At 41.1% G+C, this 15140-nt stretch overlaps 1 pseudogene; it reads right to left on the bottom strand.

Moving 5' to 3' along the window:
• Positions 1-12244: 12244 nt before the first annotated feature.
• LOC122493495 lies at positions 12245-13045 on the bottom strand (annotated as a pseudogene).
• Between the last annotated feature and the right edge of the window lie 2095 nt (positions 13046-15140).

Raw genomic sequence — 15140 nt, 5'->3', positions numbered from 1 at the left:
AGTGTATTTGAATCAACAGTGCTTTTGACCTATAATTTTCTAATATCTAGACTTTTATGAATTTGCATGTATCAGGAAGAAACGCATGAATTATCATATGCTTATTGGTAAAGCACATGTGTTGTGTATGAGCTCCCAAGATATTTTTGTTCAGTAGCACATCAATACCATCTTTTTCCACAAGTAGGACCAGGTGGGGGTGTGTATTGCAGGGAGGGGAGCTCAGCGTCTCTTGCTCCTTGAACACTGGGCATCCACTTCTGAAGTTGATGGCATCATGCTGCCTGTCATACCATCACTCTCTGTTGAGGGGAAAGACCATACATGCAGTCAAGAAATCCACGCTTTTGAAAGGAAGGGATTGGATTTTAATAGAATACCACAGGACATCTATTCCCCAAAGAAGAATCATAGGTATTTCTAGCTTCCTCTCTAAACTTTTGCCAGTTCAAACTAAATGAAAAATACACTTCTGAAAAACTCCTAAACCAGTAGGAAACACCAACTCCACTTTGCCAAAAACATTTGAAGCTCCTATTTTCTATACAACAGTTTATGAAATGTTAAAATGGAAGGAATTTTAAACACTATTATGACACCTCTTCGTTTATCAGTTGGAAAACGGAGACTCTGGATGGTTGTGTCTTGTTCTGAATATAGTTCTGTGTGTTTCCAGGCCAGTGATTCCTAAGTAAATCAAACAAGTGGTTGCTTTTCACCAAAGTCACAATTAATAATCAAAAAGAAACATACAACAATTAGCAATTCAACTCAAATATCTTGGTTGTATCTCCACAAAATAAGTCTATTACATGAGAGTTTGGGTTAAAAACTTCTATGAACCAGTCCTTAGCATTGTAATTTGACTAAATACTTACCAAATAGGAACTTTCCAGCATTATTCTCCACTTGTTTTCCTGCCAATAGGCTAAATTTACCAACTGCACCTGCTGTCCCATTTATTGCTGGCACTTTTAAATTTGAACTATTTCTCCCTTTCACTTATTTCTTAGGATTTTTTTAATAGACCAGGGAGTGAAAAATACAACACAATAAACCCAGAAATTCAAAGGTAAAAATCAAATGTTCATTTGTTTGTTTCCCAGTTTCTTTCCCTGAGGAAACATAAATTAGGATTTGTAAGTTTCTGATGTGTTTCAGACCATGGCAATTTATTCAACTTTTGTCCATCTTCTAACTATGCAGAGTCTCTTGACCACCAAGTCAACCCTGGAGCCCTAACTTGTCTGATGATGGGACCATAGCCTCGAAGTCCATCCCATTCTCCATGACCACATGCTTTGAAAAGCTGGTTTTCTGTTTAAAGCATGTACTCCTGGAGACCCTAGATATGTTCACCTCAATGAATTAGGGAGTCTTAGAAATGCCCAATTAAATGACCAGAACCAGTGAGATGCTGATGTCCTGCAGCCATGCATTTCTTTGTTCAAATTCCAAGTACATCAATGGCTTTACATGTAACTCCACTTAGCATCAGTTTCTTCATCTTTAAAATGGGAGTAAAATTAGCTACTTTACAAGATTGTGGTGAGGATTAGAAATAATAATTGAAGTTGTCTTATAAATGTCTGGTATGTAGTAGACACTCAAGAGATTGAGGTCTGTAGCACTGATTTTTTTTAATGTTTATTTTTGAGAAAGAGAGAGGGAGAGAGCACAAGCAAAGGAGTGGCAGAGAGAGAGGGAGAGAAAGAATCCCAAGCAGGCTCTGCTCCATCAGCATAGAGCTTGATGAGGGGCTTAATCTCACAAATCATGAGATTATGACCTGAGCCGAGACCAAGAGTCAGACGCTGAATTGAATGAGCCACTTAGGCACCCCTAAGTTATTTTCATTGAAAGGGTAAGTACCCAACCCCACAAATCTCTGAGGCAGAACCTTTGCTATTGCAGCTCTCCTGAGGAGAGAGTCTTGACCTCATAGACTCCCCACAGGGCTGGACATCAGGGATGCTGAGATTACAGGAATTTGCCTGTAATATGCCAAGAACAAATGATAGCCCATTTCCTGGACTACCTATAGGTCAATATTCCACTAGTTCCATCCAGCATTCACCACTAAGTCTGCCTAAGTGACAACTTCTGCATAGAACCATGTGTGTATTTGTGTTTATATACCTCAGTGATTTACTAAGGCTGTCCATTTTCCTTGGTATGTGTGCTAATTAAACCTCTGTATTCATTTCACTCTACACATGAAAGACGGTGTTTTTCTAGGATCAAGATGGGTCCTTAAAAACTACTGGATTTCAGCTACATCAAGACTGGGGATAAATTGGGTGTACTGAATTCCCATCTGTAATTGACTGACAATATTAATATTGGACAATATCTATGGAGTACTTACTATGTGCTGTGATTTACCTTGATACATGGTTATTTATATAAAATCAAAACTTCCACCATCTCCATTTTGATGATAAGAGAACTAAAGCAAAGACAGGTTAAGCAACTTGTCCAAGGTCACACAGCTGGGATTTGAACCTTGTTCTCTATGATATTCCTGCCTCTGAAAGATCACAGAGAAAACATGGAAATGATTATCTAAGCTGAACCTATGTAACACTGAAAAAATCAGCTAAAGGGTAACACAATGCCATAGACCTCCCCTTGCAACCTCAGGGACTATTTGCAGAGCATGTCCGCTCTGCCAGGTGCTGGTTGTTTACCATTATTTCTGGTTAATTTTGCATGAAAGCCTGGTCCTGATCATTGAGTAGACTGAGTGCTGTGCAGGGCTACACAATAGAACACCTGTGTCAGTTCATCCTTCCATGAGTTTCCTCTGCAATTAGCTTCATGGAATTTTGCTTTTGATAAAATGCTCTGAGACAACATCACATCCCCACCACTGTCCCCTACCAACCTGCCCAGAATTCCTGGGGGATATGAGCTTTGAGGCAGACACACCTGTCTGTCCTCTGACCTGTTGCAAGATTATTGGAATAATGTTGGGACAAAATTTAATTCACAAAAATATATATAATGCACAGTAATTAATTATCGCCAAACTATAATGGGAACATTAAGATGAGGCTTAGAGAATCATTCCTTCCTCACCAAAGATTACTCCTTTCAAGTGAATAGAAAATTAGATGCAAATAATTCAGTCTGTCTCTCTCCTGAACACTGAATTAAACTCTCTTACTACCTTCTGCATTTTTGAAAAATCTCCATTCTTCAAAGGCCTTCACTGGTCTTACAGTGGTTTAAGATAGGAGGGTCTTCTCAGCTGCGTTGCATCCTTTCTGACATAGCCATATGGAGTCTTCCATTCATTCATTCAGTCAGTTATTACTGAGAACCTGCTGGAGCTTGTGCTTGTGTTGGTCTTGCCCTCGAGGAGCTTATAGTCTATTGAGTGATGCAGACTTTAAACAACATCAAGGTATAGAATGTGGTCATTGTTTTCAGTAGTTCCAGAAGCCACAGAAAGTCCTATTGCTGTTGTTTGACTGTTGGAAGGTGGAGGAAGGACAGTAAAGTATCCTCCAGACTGAGAAGGCACTTTGACACCAAAAACACAAAGCAAGCCACTCCACACCATTTACGTAGTTATTCAGGGTAGCTTACTGACTAGCAGTTGGGCAGACAAACAAATCAGGCACTGCACAGGTATTCTCCCCTAAGTCTGGACCTTAATCCACAGCTGTAAAGAGCAAGGGGCTTTGTGCTGAGGTTGCAGGGGAGTTATCTGCAGTGACACCATCTGAGCACCAGAGAGAAGACTAAACCAAACCTCCCTTCACTCTAGTAGAGGCGTTCGTTAACCTCCATGGGTCATGGGCCATGGGCCGGAACACATGGCCCCAAGGGAGGTCATCGCATGGGGGTGAATAGGATGGGGGGGGCAACACTCCTCCACTGACTTCTTCTGCCCTCCCTCTGTGTCCTGTCTTGTCTTTTCCCAGAACTTTGGCACATCTTGCATTTGCCCTCAGACCCCCTGTCCACCCTTCTTTGCAATGCTGGGTGCCCAAGGTATGTGCAGAGCATATCAGAAGGCTCCCTTGCCCTTGGCTCATATTGGGCTCAGCCCCAAGGAGTGCTGACCAGATGTTTAAGAAGAGAGAAAATGTGGTTGGGATACTTCTCACCAACGCCTTCCCTCGGCATCACCGACATCACTGTGGGGTGGCTAGAACCCTGTCCCTCACCTCATTCCAGTCCCCACATGCTGTATTGTCCCTTGTGTTTCCAGTAAAATCTCTCCATACTTTGTAACTAGCCCTTTATTAAACTCTCCTCAATTCACCCATTTGGGGTATGCTAACTATTTCCTGCAAGGACTCTGTTGCTTTGAATTTCTGCTTCATTGTGACTTTTTCCAATGCAGAGGACTAATCTTGACATTTTGTAACATATTTGACCCAGTCAGCTAAAAATCCCTTTACCGAATGTCTACCCTGTGCTTGACTGTTCACTGCAGATTGCTAACCTGGACAAGGACTTTGCCCTAGAGAAATCTGGTGTAATCACACAAACAGGTACATAAATAGGGTACCCCCAAAGTTACTCCCAAAATGTATGCTCTAAACTGCAACAATTTTAAAAAGAAAGGCAGTGCTATTAATTAGAGGAGGGCAGTAAGTGCAAACTCTAAGAGTCCTAAGTTCAGCTTAGACCTGAACGGTCAGTCATGATACTGTCACGAGCACTCGATTGGGGTTTTCACAGGTGAACAAAGCTAGACCACCTAACTCAGCCTTGAAGAGGGGTCAGGAGAAGGCCTGAAGCAGTTGTGTATCCTCCCCCAAAGACCCCACTTCTCTGCACACTGTGTTTCACATCTTCTTGGCTAGACACCCACCTGGGCCACAGCCATCACCTTGAGAAATCAGGGCTAAGTACACCCTTATGTCAACAAGAAATACAAGATTCACTCTCTGACCTCAGAAATAGAATATTAAAAATTTTTTTTTAATTTTTTTTTCAAAGTTTATTTATTTTTGGGACAGAGAGAGACAGAGCATGAACAGGGGAGGGTCAGAGAGAGAGGGAGACACAGAATCGGAAACAGGCTCCAGGCTCTGAGCCATCAGCCCAGAGCCTGACACGGGGCTCGAACTCATGGACCGCGAGATCGTGACCTGGCTGAAGTCGGACGCTTAACCGACTGCGCCACCCAGGCACCCCTTAAAAAAATTTTTAATGTTTATTTATTTTTGAGAGAGAGAGAGAGAGAGAGAGAGAGAGAATGAGCAGAGGAGGGATGGAGAGAGAGGGAGACACAGAATCCGAAGCAGTCTCCAGGCTCTGAGCTGTCAGCACAGAGCCCGATGCAGGGCTTGAACTGACGAACCGCGAGATCATGATCCGAGCTGAAGTCAGACATGCAACTGACTGAGCCACCCAGGCACCCCAGAAACAATATTTTTTAAAATATATATTTAAACATGCACACAGTGACAAACATTTGTAGGTTGCATATCCCTTAGTCTGCAAATTAAAGAGTGAAACATCATTACTCTGTAAGATTTTGTAATTGCACTAGATGCGCAATTCTGTGAGTCAGTTCAGTCCCCCAGAGTCCATTCTCAAGATTGGTGTTGGTGTGTCCGCATGCACTGGGGTGAGGCTCTGTAGAGGTTATTGGTCCTTCATGCTGCTGAGCTGTGTTTGGGCCCCAAACATCACCCCTGGTGTCGCCTCTTTCCCCTGCACAAGGCCTCTTCATCTTGTCTCTCTCAGTCTCTGGACTATGTCCAGTCTCCTCTCCGATCATCTGAGCTGGATGAGTGGGGTTTAGGCAGGGCACAGGGCTCCTACTCTGAATATCACTGGCTTGAATGTGCTGCCGACACCTGTCACAAGCAGGGGAGTTTTCACACTGGAGGTGCTCTTATTAATTTTGTATTCTTCAAATCTTTGTCCTCTGCATCTGGACCTATGATATCCAAACTCAAGACTCAAGGTTTTTTTCCTTCATTATCAGGACCTGCGTTATTATTCCTTCAATGAGAAAATTAATACAGAATGCTCAGCTGCCCAAAGGAAGGAAGGGTAGCAGTAACAGGAATGACTGGTTGGGGGAAAGAGGAGAGACATTCATTCTCATTTGTAACATTCTCCCACCTGAGATTCACTGCATGTGATCTATGTGCCCAAGAACCGGAGATACAGAGATGAAGAGGAGAAGTGCTTGCCCTCTGTAGGCCAGAGCCTGTTAGGAATTGCAGAACCGAGCAAATAATTTTTTCAATGTGACAAGTACTTCTGGAGGAATGGGCTTTTCAGAAGACTAGAAAACTGAATGGAAAAAATGTATTATTCATGGATACATGGACATTAACTGTGCTTTGTCTCTGATGTTCTTTTCAGGGATCAGGAATGTCATAAACAACCCTTGAAAAGCAGGCATATGGATTGCCAGAGTAAGTTTTGTTCTGAACAGTTCAAACGCTGCTGCTGAGTGCCCACCACATGATTTGCTTAATTATTGGAATAGCAAAAACTGAGGTTTCCAGATTTGGCCAGATTCTATCATGAACAGTCGCTGGCCACTCTCAGACTTGTTCTAGTGAGACCTCCACTGTCCTGGCATCTCTACCAGGGAGTGAGGGCTCTGCATCAGTAATCACTTCAGGACACATAGTCTAACCCCAACCCCCACCCCGTGTCTTCAGATGACAGTTCGCTTGTGAGAGAAGAGAGCTGGGAAGGTGATCTGGAGATCTCTGTTGAGTTAAGTCACAATGAAAGTACAACACACACACACACAACATGCCTCAGTATCAGGTTCCTTAACTCCCAGGAAGTTCTATGCTAGATGCACTTTTCTTCATCCCTAACCCTGTTACAAAAGGAAAAGTGGTTCATAGATGGTCATTTTCCCTTTTTCTCAAGAAAATCATTAAGAACCACTAGCTTCATGACATGTTTGGAAACTTTCAATGCACTCTGTACTGTAGTCATTCAACATGAAACCTCAGAATGCACAAGTGGCAATTTGGCTCCATTTTCAGACAGAGAACTTCTGTTACCAAGGCAATACTTAGTATTAAAGCCCCATAATCATGAATTTATAGACAGGTAGATAGATAGATAGATAGATAACAGATAGAATGAATAGGCTTTCGGTCGTAAAAATGACAGTGGCAGCTTATCACCCACATAATCCCCCCGAATCAGTAAACCAGTTAGGAACTCAGAGTCTGAGAAACTTCTGCCTTTCAGAGCAAACTATCTGAACTTAAACTCTGAGGAGACTGGACCTTAGATTCAGAGCTGTGGTTTGATTTAACTTTAATTCTTTTTTAAAGAAAATTCATCCTTTTCCCCAAAGGATTTCAATCACTATCTGGCTAAGTAAGAAATCTTCCTGACAGTCTGGAACAACCACAGTGAGAGCAGCCATGAAAGAACAGACAGAAAAGACTCACTGTAATCTCTACTGACAAACAAAATTCTAGAAAGGGTACCCTTGCCTTTGAGTAGTGACACTCAGCCTGCCAGCTCCAGGGGTGCAGAAGGTGATAAGTATTTGCAACTCTTGCAAAAGAAGAAAAATAATTGGCTGTCCCTTATCCTCCTCTGGCTCACTGAAATTTTAATGCCTAAGCAAAAATGGTATTCTAAATATTGAGGGGTTTTAATTTTATGGGGATGAGTTAAAACTTGCTGATACTGTTTTGAAAATATCAATTATTAAATTGTCATAAGTTTGAAATAAATAGGATCCACCTAAACTTACTCTTCTGTCTTCTGAGTTGTTCCCTAGCAATCTCAACAGCCAAAATCTTGATGGAGGCACTTGGGTTTTAACCACACACACAAATATATTTTTAAATATTGGACATAAAAAAAATCAGAGTAAAATATAAAAATGGTCTGTGGTCATGAGACTTTTAAGATATCTGTTTGTTATTAAAAACACCATATGCTGCTGGAAATCAAGTCCAGGATATAGAAAGACCAGGTACAAAAGCAAATGAAGATAGCAAAAGGTTTGGGAGAAAAGTAAAAGTTACAGATTTTTTTCCAAATGAAATCCCGGTGGATAAATTCAGCAGCAGTTTTTGATCATGAAAATCCTAGCAGAGTATGGAGACGAGGAGAATCCTCTACATGGCAATGGAATCTGCTAAAAACCCATAACACACATAATGACATCGTCCAGGCATCCTTGTGGAAGATCAGAGGCTCCCTAATATGTGTGAACAAAGTAGAATGGAAGGTTCTAGGTGGTGATGAAGGGAGGTCAGGAAGGAGAGGAGAGTGAGGGGAAGAAAGACAAGAAGAGAGAGGAAGGGAGGGCAGAAGAAGGAAAGAGAGAAGGAAGGAGAGAAGGGAAGAGAAAGTAAGGGTTGAGGGGAAATAACATTATCAGTTTTTGCAAATAGTGAATATTCTACACATAAAGCCCTGGGGCCTGTACGAGAACACAAGGGGGATGCATGGAGTAAGAGTTTTGTAAAGCAGTGGTCCCTAAGAGTTCCCACAAGCAGCGGTTGGGGAGTTTTGTGAAGAAACAGGAGAAAAGGTGACTTCTGAGCATGTGGAGGTGGGGATACATTAGCGGCTGCACATGTAAAGGTCATGCTTCATCATGCATTGCATGATTAAATACGTGTTACATCCCCACAGCTGGGCATGAGTTTTAGTGAGATAATGAGGGGAGAGGTGGCATGGCATGGGGTCAGCACTGGGTCCACCTTGAAGCTCACTGGTTTGGTCTGGTCCTTGCTTTCTTTGTACTCAGCACCCCCCTTTCAGTAAACATCCTCCATCCACACTCCTGCAAGATGTGCTACTAAAGGACACAGACTTTCAGCTTTTCCCTTTTTTTTATGGAAGCAGCCAAAGAATACTGGGTTTATGGTCAGGGTGGAGGGGACCCAAGTCCAGCCCCTTCTCTGTCTTATGCAGACCAAAAATTAGAGACAAAAAGAAGGGAAAAATGTCTGCTGAACATAAAATCAATAAAAAGTAAATAAAAGTCAATTGCCTTCCTATAAATAAATCACAATTAGAAAATGTAATTTTTAAAAGATGCTGTTGAAATTATTTAATCTATGAGATAGTTAGAAATAAATTTAGCAAACATGTGCCAGAATTTTATTGACAAAAATACAAAACTCAATTGAAGGACTTAAAACTTAAATATTTATGGGGACAGTGAAGCTTGATATCTTGAAGATGTCACGTATTACCAAATTAATCTATAAATTAAATATAATTCCAGTCAAAATTGGACAGGCTTTTTCATGCAAGTTGGCAAGCTGATTCTAAAATTTATGTGGCGGCAACCAGCCAATTTTAGTATATGTGCTGCCGAAGCGAGCACAGCAACCAGCCAGTTTTAAGGAAAAAGACAATTTTGAGGAAAAAGGACAATGTAAGTGGTTATTCATCATATATGTAAAGATGCTAAACAGGGATAGTAATTAAGAAATTATAGTATTTACAATGAATAGACAATTAGAACGACAGAACAAAATAGCTCAGTTCCTGAGGTCTTTTGGTACTCTAATGGCCTTTCAATGGAAGGACATTATAGTTTCTTCTTAACGTTTACCTGTATTTTCTAAATTTTCATTAACAAACACACATGACTTGCAAAAATAGAATTAAATAAAGCTTTTTTTGTATAATAAATGACTTTTTGGTAGACATGGACAAGCTTGTTCTAAAATTTATAGAAAGGCAAAGAAGTTAATATTGGTCGAAGAGTTTTGGAAAACAAGAATAAAGTTGGGAGACCACTCTATTTAGGCTGAAATGTTGAGGCTTACTCTACAGCCACAGTTGTCAAGGGCATGAGGTATTGATGAAGACTGTTTCTGAATGGAGCAGAAAAGAGAACCCAGAAATAGACCCACAAAAAATCTCACACTGATTTTTAACAAAGCTCCAAAAGCAATTCAATGGAGAAAGGAGAGCCTTTTCAACAAATAGGATCAATTAACCGTGTTAAGGGAAAAAAGAGAACTCCAATCTAAACTTCACACTTTGTACAAAATTCACTTAGGATACATCACAGATTCAAGTGTAAAATGCAAAACTATAAAACTTTTAGGAGAAAATCTTCAGTGTTTAGGGTCTAGTGAAGAGATTCTGGACTCAACACGAAAAGCACTGTGCGAGAAAGAAGAGATGATAATGAGGACCTCATCAAAAGTTACAACTGCTCTGAAGACCCTCTCAAAGAACAGAAAGATAACTTAGAAGCTAGGAGGAAATACTTGGACACCATATGTGGATAAAGGACTTGTACTAGACTATATTAAGGACCACTGAAACACAAAAATAAAAAATAAAAAGGTAATCCAATGTAAAAATGAGCAAAGAGCATAAATAGACATTTTACCAAACAGACACACAGATGACAAATAAGCACATGGAAAATACTGAAGATCACTAGCCATTAGGGAAATGCAAATTAAAACCATAATGAGGGGCGCCTGGGTGGCTCAGTCGGTTAAGTGTCCAACTTCAGCTCAGGTCATGATCTTACACTCCATGAGTTCAAATCCCATGTCGGGCTCTGTGCTGACAGCTCGGAGCCTGGAGCCTGCTTCAGATTCTGTGATTCTTCTCTGCCCCTCCGCCTCTCACTCTGTCTCTCTTTCAAAAAATAAGTAAACATCAAAAAAAAATTAAAAAAAAAACATAATGAGATAACTATGTACCCGTCAGACTGACTATAAAATAAAACAGTAGGATTCCAAATTTTGGTAAAGATGAAGAGACACTGGCTCATCATACATTGCTGAGTAGGAATGTGAAATGATACAGTCACTTTGAAATATAGTTAAGCAGTTAGAAAAAATGAATGCACATTTAGCATATGACCCAACATCATACTCCTAGGCATTTATGCCAGAAAAATAAAATCTTATATTCACAAAAAAAATATGCACCTAAGGGGCACCTGGGTGGCTCAGTCGGTTAAGCATCTGACTCTTCATTTCAGTTCAGGTCATGATGTCATGGCTTGTGATACTGAGTCCCACATCAGTCTCTCTCTCTCTCTCTCTCTCTCTCTCTCTCTCATCTCTCCCCCTCTCCTCTACTCATGCTTGCTCTCTCTCTCAAAATAAATAAATAAATAAACATTAAAAAAAATATGCACCTAAATGTCCATAGAAACTGTATTTAATCAGGGTTCTCCAGAGAAATAGAACCGATAGCATATAAAAATGTAGATGGTTAGATTGATGATAGATAGATATTGATCAACTCATTGATTTTAAGGAATTGGCTGACTCCATTGTTGGGTCTGGCAAATGCAAAATCTGCAGGGCAGGCCGAGCAGGATGAAGAACCAGGGAAGAATCGATCTTTTGCAGTTTGAATTTGAAGGCAATCAGTTTAGAGGCAGAATTCCTCCTGTTTGGAAGATCTCAGTCTTTTCTCTTAAGACTGTCAACTGATCGGATGATGCCCACCTACATTATGAAGGGTAATATGCTTTACTCAAAGTCTACTGATTCCAGTGTTAATTACATCTAAAAGAGACAGTACCTTCACAGCAACATATAGACTAGTATTTTGTTTGGTTGAGAGATAAATTATTTCTTTGGATTTACATTCTATGAAATTCAAATGCTGATTCAGTGAGAAAACATCTCAAATGATACCATTTTTCATAAATATGAATTATTTTTCCCAAGTCTGGATTTCCTGGAAATCACATCCCTCACAATAAGCCCACCTTCCATTTCTGCCATTTGAAGGCTGTTTTATTTCCGGTCTGAACCAGGGGAAATGAATAGAACCCACCATAACTGTCCAACACTTTGATAGTGTTTTATTTCAACCTCTGATCCCTGCCCTGTGATTAGAAAGAAATTGTGCCAGTTTGCTCCTGACAGTCCCTGCTGCAGGAAAAACTGGTATCAGATGTTCTCTGGAACATACTGTCTTTCATCTCATTCAGAAGCTAGGCATGCAACTTAAAACAAAAGAAAACAAAACAAAACAAGAAACAGGTCCATGTCTATGCATATCACACACCCACCTGGGCCCTGCCATCAGCCATGGGTGTTGAAGACAATTCTGCTGTAGAGCCACAAGTGGAATAAGGGAGGAAAGACAAGTGTTTCTATAGCACAGTGGAGATGGACTTTCCAGCTCCCAGACTCAGACAATTCTCCGCTTCCAGCCACCTCACCACCAGTGCTTTACCCCAGGAGTCATTTTTGACATTAGGCTAGTTGAAACTTATGTGCCTCTCCTTCCCCCCATTTTAGCTGGAGGCCAAGGATCATCACTGCTTTCTTTAAGTATTGGCTGCATTATCCATCTGGCAATGCATTATCCAACTCTCATAGGGGTTTATCAGGTACTTTTCCAACACAACATACTGCAGAACAAGATGGCCACATCCCGACCATACATTGATTGGCCAAACCAGTCACAGATGGCCAGGGTCTGCCAGGTGTGCATGCAGACCATGACCTGGCCATAAATGTTGCCCTGGTTCATCAGACCTGAACAGTGAACCTGAACCACTCTCAGTAGCTCAAGATTCTATGACGTTCCAGTGGATAGTCTTAGAATTAATTTCCCAGACCATGTCCAGGAAACAGTTTTCAGTTACCGAAGTATAAAATCAGTCATGGTCTGAATTGTTTAGATAAAGATGAGCCTCAGTAAAGATATCCTTGATTTTTCAGGGAAGCCCTTTGTTTTATAATTAGCACCACATTCTTTTATCCTGCAGCTTGACAACACTGATACCACAGCATCTCTCAATTGCTCAGTCTGTGTCAGTCTTTTGAAAGAGATGACATGAGAGCATCACCCTCAGGAGGAACATAGGCATCAAAGACACCAGCTATAGAGACCAAATGTGTGGGTGCTTCAAGCATTGTGGAGGAAAGACCAGTCCTGCTTTGCGGGGCATATTCTATAAATTCCTTTTCTGATTTGTATTTGGATTCATAAATACATGGTGTGAAACATTTTATAGTTCTCTCTTGAACCACAGCTATGGACTGAGTCACCAGGACTAGCTGCCAAGACCACCACCCTACACCCTGTATAAACAAGACAATCCCTGTGGCATGGCGTCTTCCATTTTGTCCATGCCAAGGCCACTGGGATGGGGACTAAGAGTGAGGGGCCTGGCACAGTAGACAAGAAGCAGATGCTAGGGCTAGCCTGGGTGTGCATCTAGGCTGGTGTTTGATCAAGCAACTGGGAACCACAGCCCAGCCAAACTGATGCACAAAATTAACCATGCCACAGCTTTCTTTGATAGCCCAAAGTGGAAATGACTCAACTATTCTTCAATGTATTAATGACTAAAGAAACTGATACATCCATGCCATGGAATACTACTCAGCAATAAAAACTATTGATACACCTAACAACTTGAATGGATCTCATAGAAATTATGCTGACTAACAGAGCCAATTTCAAAATGCACTTTATGGTTCTATTTATATAACATTAAAATAACAAAACTATGCAGATGTAAAACAGATCTGGTTACCTGGAGCTAGGAATGGGGAGAGGAGATGGGTGTAGCTATAAAGGGATAGCAAGAAGGAGTCTTCTGGTGATGGAGAAGATCCATATTTTGATTGTGGTGATGGCTACACAAATCTACAGATATGATAAAATTTCACAGGCTATGCACATGCCTGCACAAGTGAATGCAAAACTGGTAAAATCTGAATAGTCTTAGTAGACTGTCCAATGCCATTTCTTGGTTGTGATGTCATACTACTATTACCCAAGATGTTACCATTGGGAGAACTGGGTAAAGGACACATGAGACCTCCTTCTAATATTGCTTTTACAAATTCCTGTGAATCTACAATCATTTAAAATTAAAAAGTTTTTAAAAGCATATGGTTTGAAATTGTTTAGTCTTCCCATTCTTAGTTTGTACCTAACCAAATAAATTAATCATCAATGTTTGTGACCTGATCACTATATGCTGACTACATTATACAGAATATCTACTTGCAATTTTGTGCTCCATTTTAAGAATCCATCAGGCTCTGAATATTTCTCCAGAACTAATAATTGTCATTGAAGACCCCAAAAGAAGCTTCTTACCATGAATCTCTGTTCCCTACGTCTATCCCATGGTCTGAACTCACCTACCGTTAACCCGTTAGTAATTGTTATAACATATAGAAGGATGCTGTTAAAATGGAATGGTCTACACTTGCTGAGCTAAGAATGACCCTTTTGAGGGTCATTGTGTGCCAGGAGATGGTAACTGAATCCCTCTCTCAGTATTCAAAATAGGTCTACAAAATCCTCCTGCTGCCTTGTGAAGGCATTGACCACATTCTTCATGTCTCCAAAGTGAAATGCTTTCAGACACAGAGCCTAGAAATTCACAGGCAACTCTTGTTGCCATGACAGAGCAATCTTTGCCCAAGTGCAAAACAAAATCATTTGCACAGCTTCCTCTGCTGTGTTACTGCCTCATTGAGCCTGACAGCTCCATGGCTGCCTGAGGACAAAAGAGACCTTGGAGCAGGAATCTGGCCACATTCACAGCCTTGTGGTCCTAATGCAGCCTGGGGAGAGCCTGCCATCCCTTGTCTCTGTCAGTGCCTGCCTGTGCCTGCTCATCTGTGGTGAACTCGCAAAGGCGGCTCTCCTCCCAGGCTCCTCCGTGCTTCTCTTCTTTTACCCACAATTTCCTGCTCCAGTGGGGAGGGAGGCACAGGAGTTCCTGTGGCTGACCTGGTGTTTGGCAGCTGCTTAGGAATGAAATTGGCCTGTGCTGGGCAGCTGAGACCGGCAAAGCAGCAGGTGCAGAGAGAGAAGGATGGGCCTGGAAGACAAAGACTGTGTACAGATCTATTCCTTGCATACAATGCTTCAGGAATGACTGCTAATACAGTGCTAAGCACGGAGGTCACCATTTTATGATTAGTAAAATTTTGACACCAAGGGGGTCAAGTACCTAAGGCAGAGGGCAAAAGGGATGGTGATAAAAAGACCCACCAAAGATTAAGTTATGAATAAGCACAAGGCTCAAAATACAAGATTAATTTCAAGTGATGATAAAAGTTTGCAAAGTCCTAGGTAGGTTTTCTGAAAATGTAAATCGATATGCATTTACATATCATATATCTGTCTATATGATTTACCATTTAGATTGTAAGACTTCTGAAAGTAGGACCCTCAGGGGGTCTAGTTTGGTG

This window comes from Prionailurus bengalensis, chromosome D2 (genome assembly GCF_016509475.1).
Source record: "Prionailurus bengalensis isolate Pbe53 chromosome D2, Fcat_Pben_1.1_paternal_pri, whole genome shotgun sequence".
NCBI lineage: Eukaryota > Metazoa > Chordata > Mammalia > Carnivora > Felidae > Prionailurus > Prionailurus bengalensis.
Note: the sequence above shows the minus strand (reverse complement) of the source record. Positions and strands in the feature narration are given on the sequence as shown.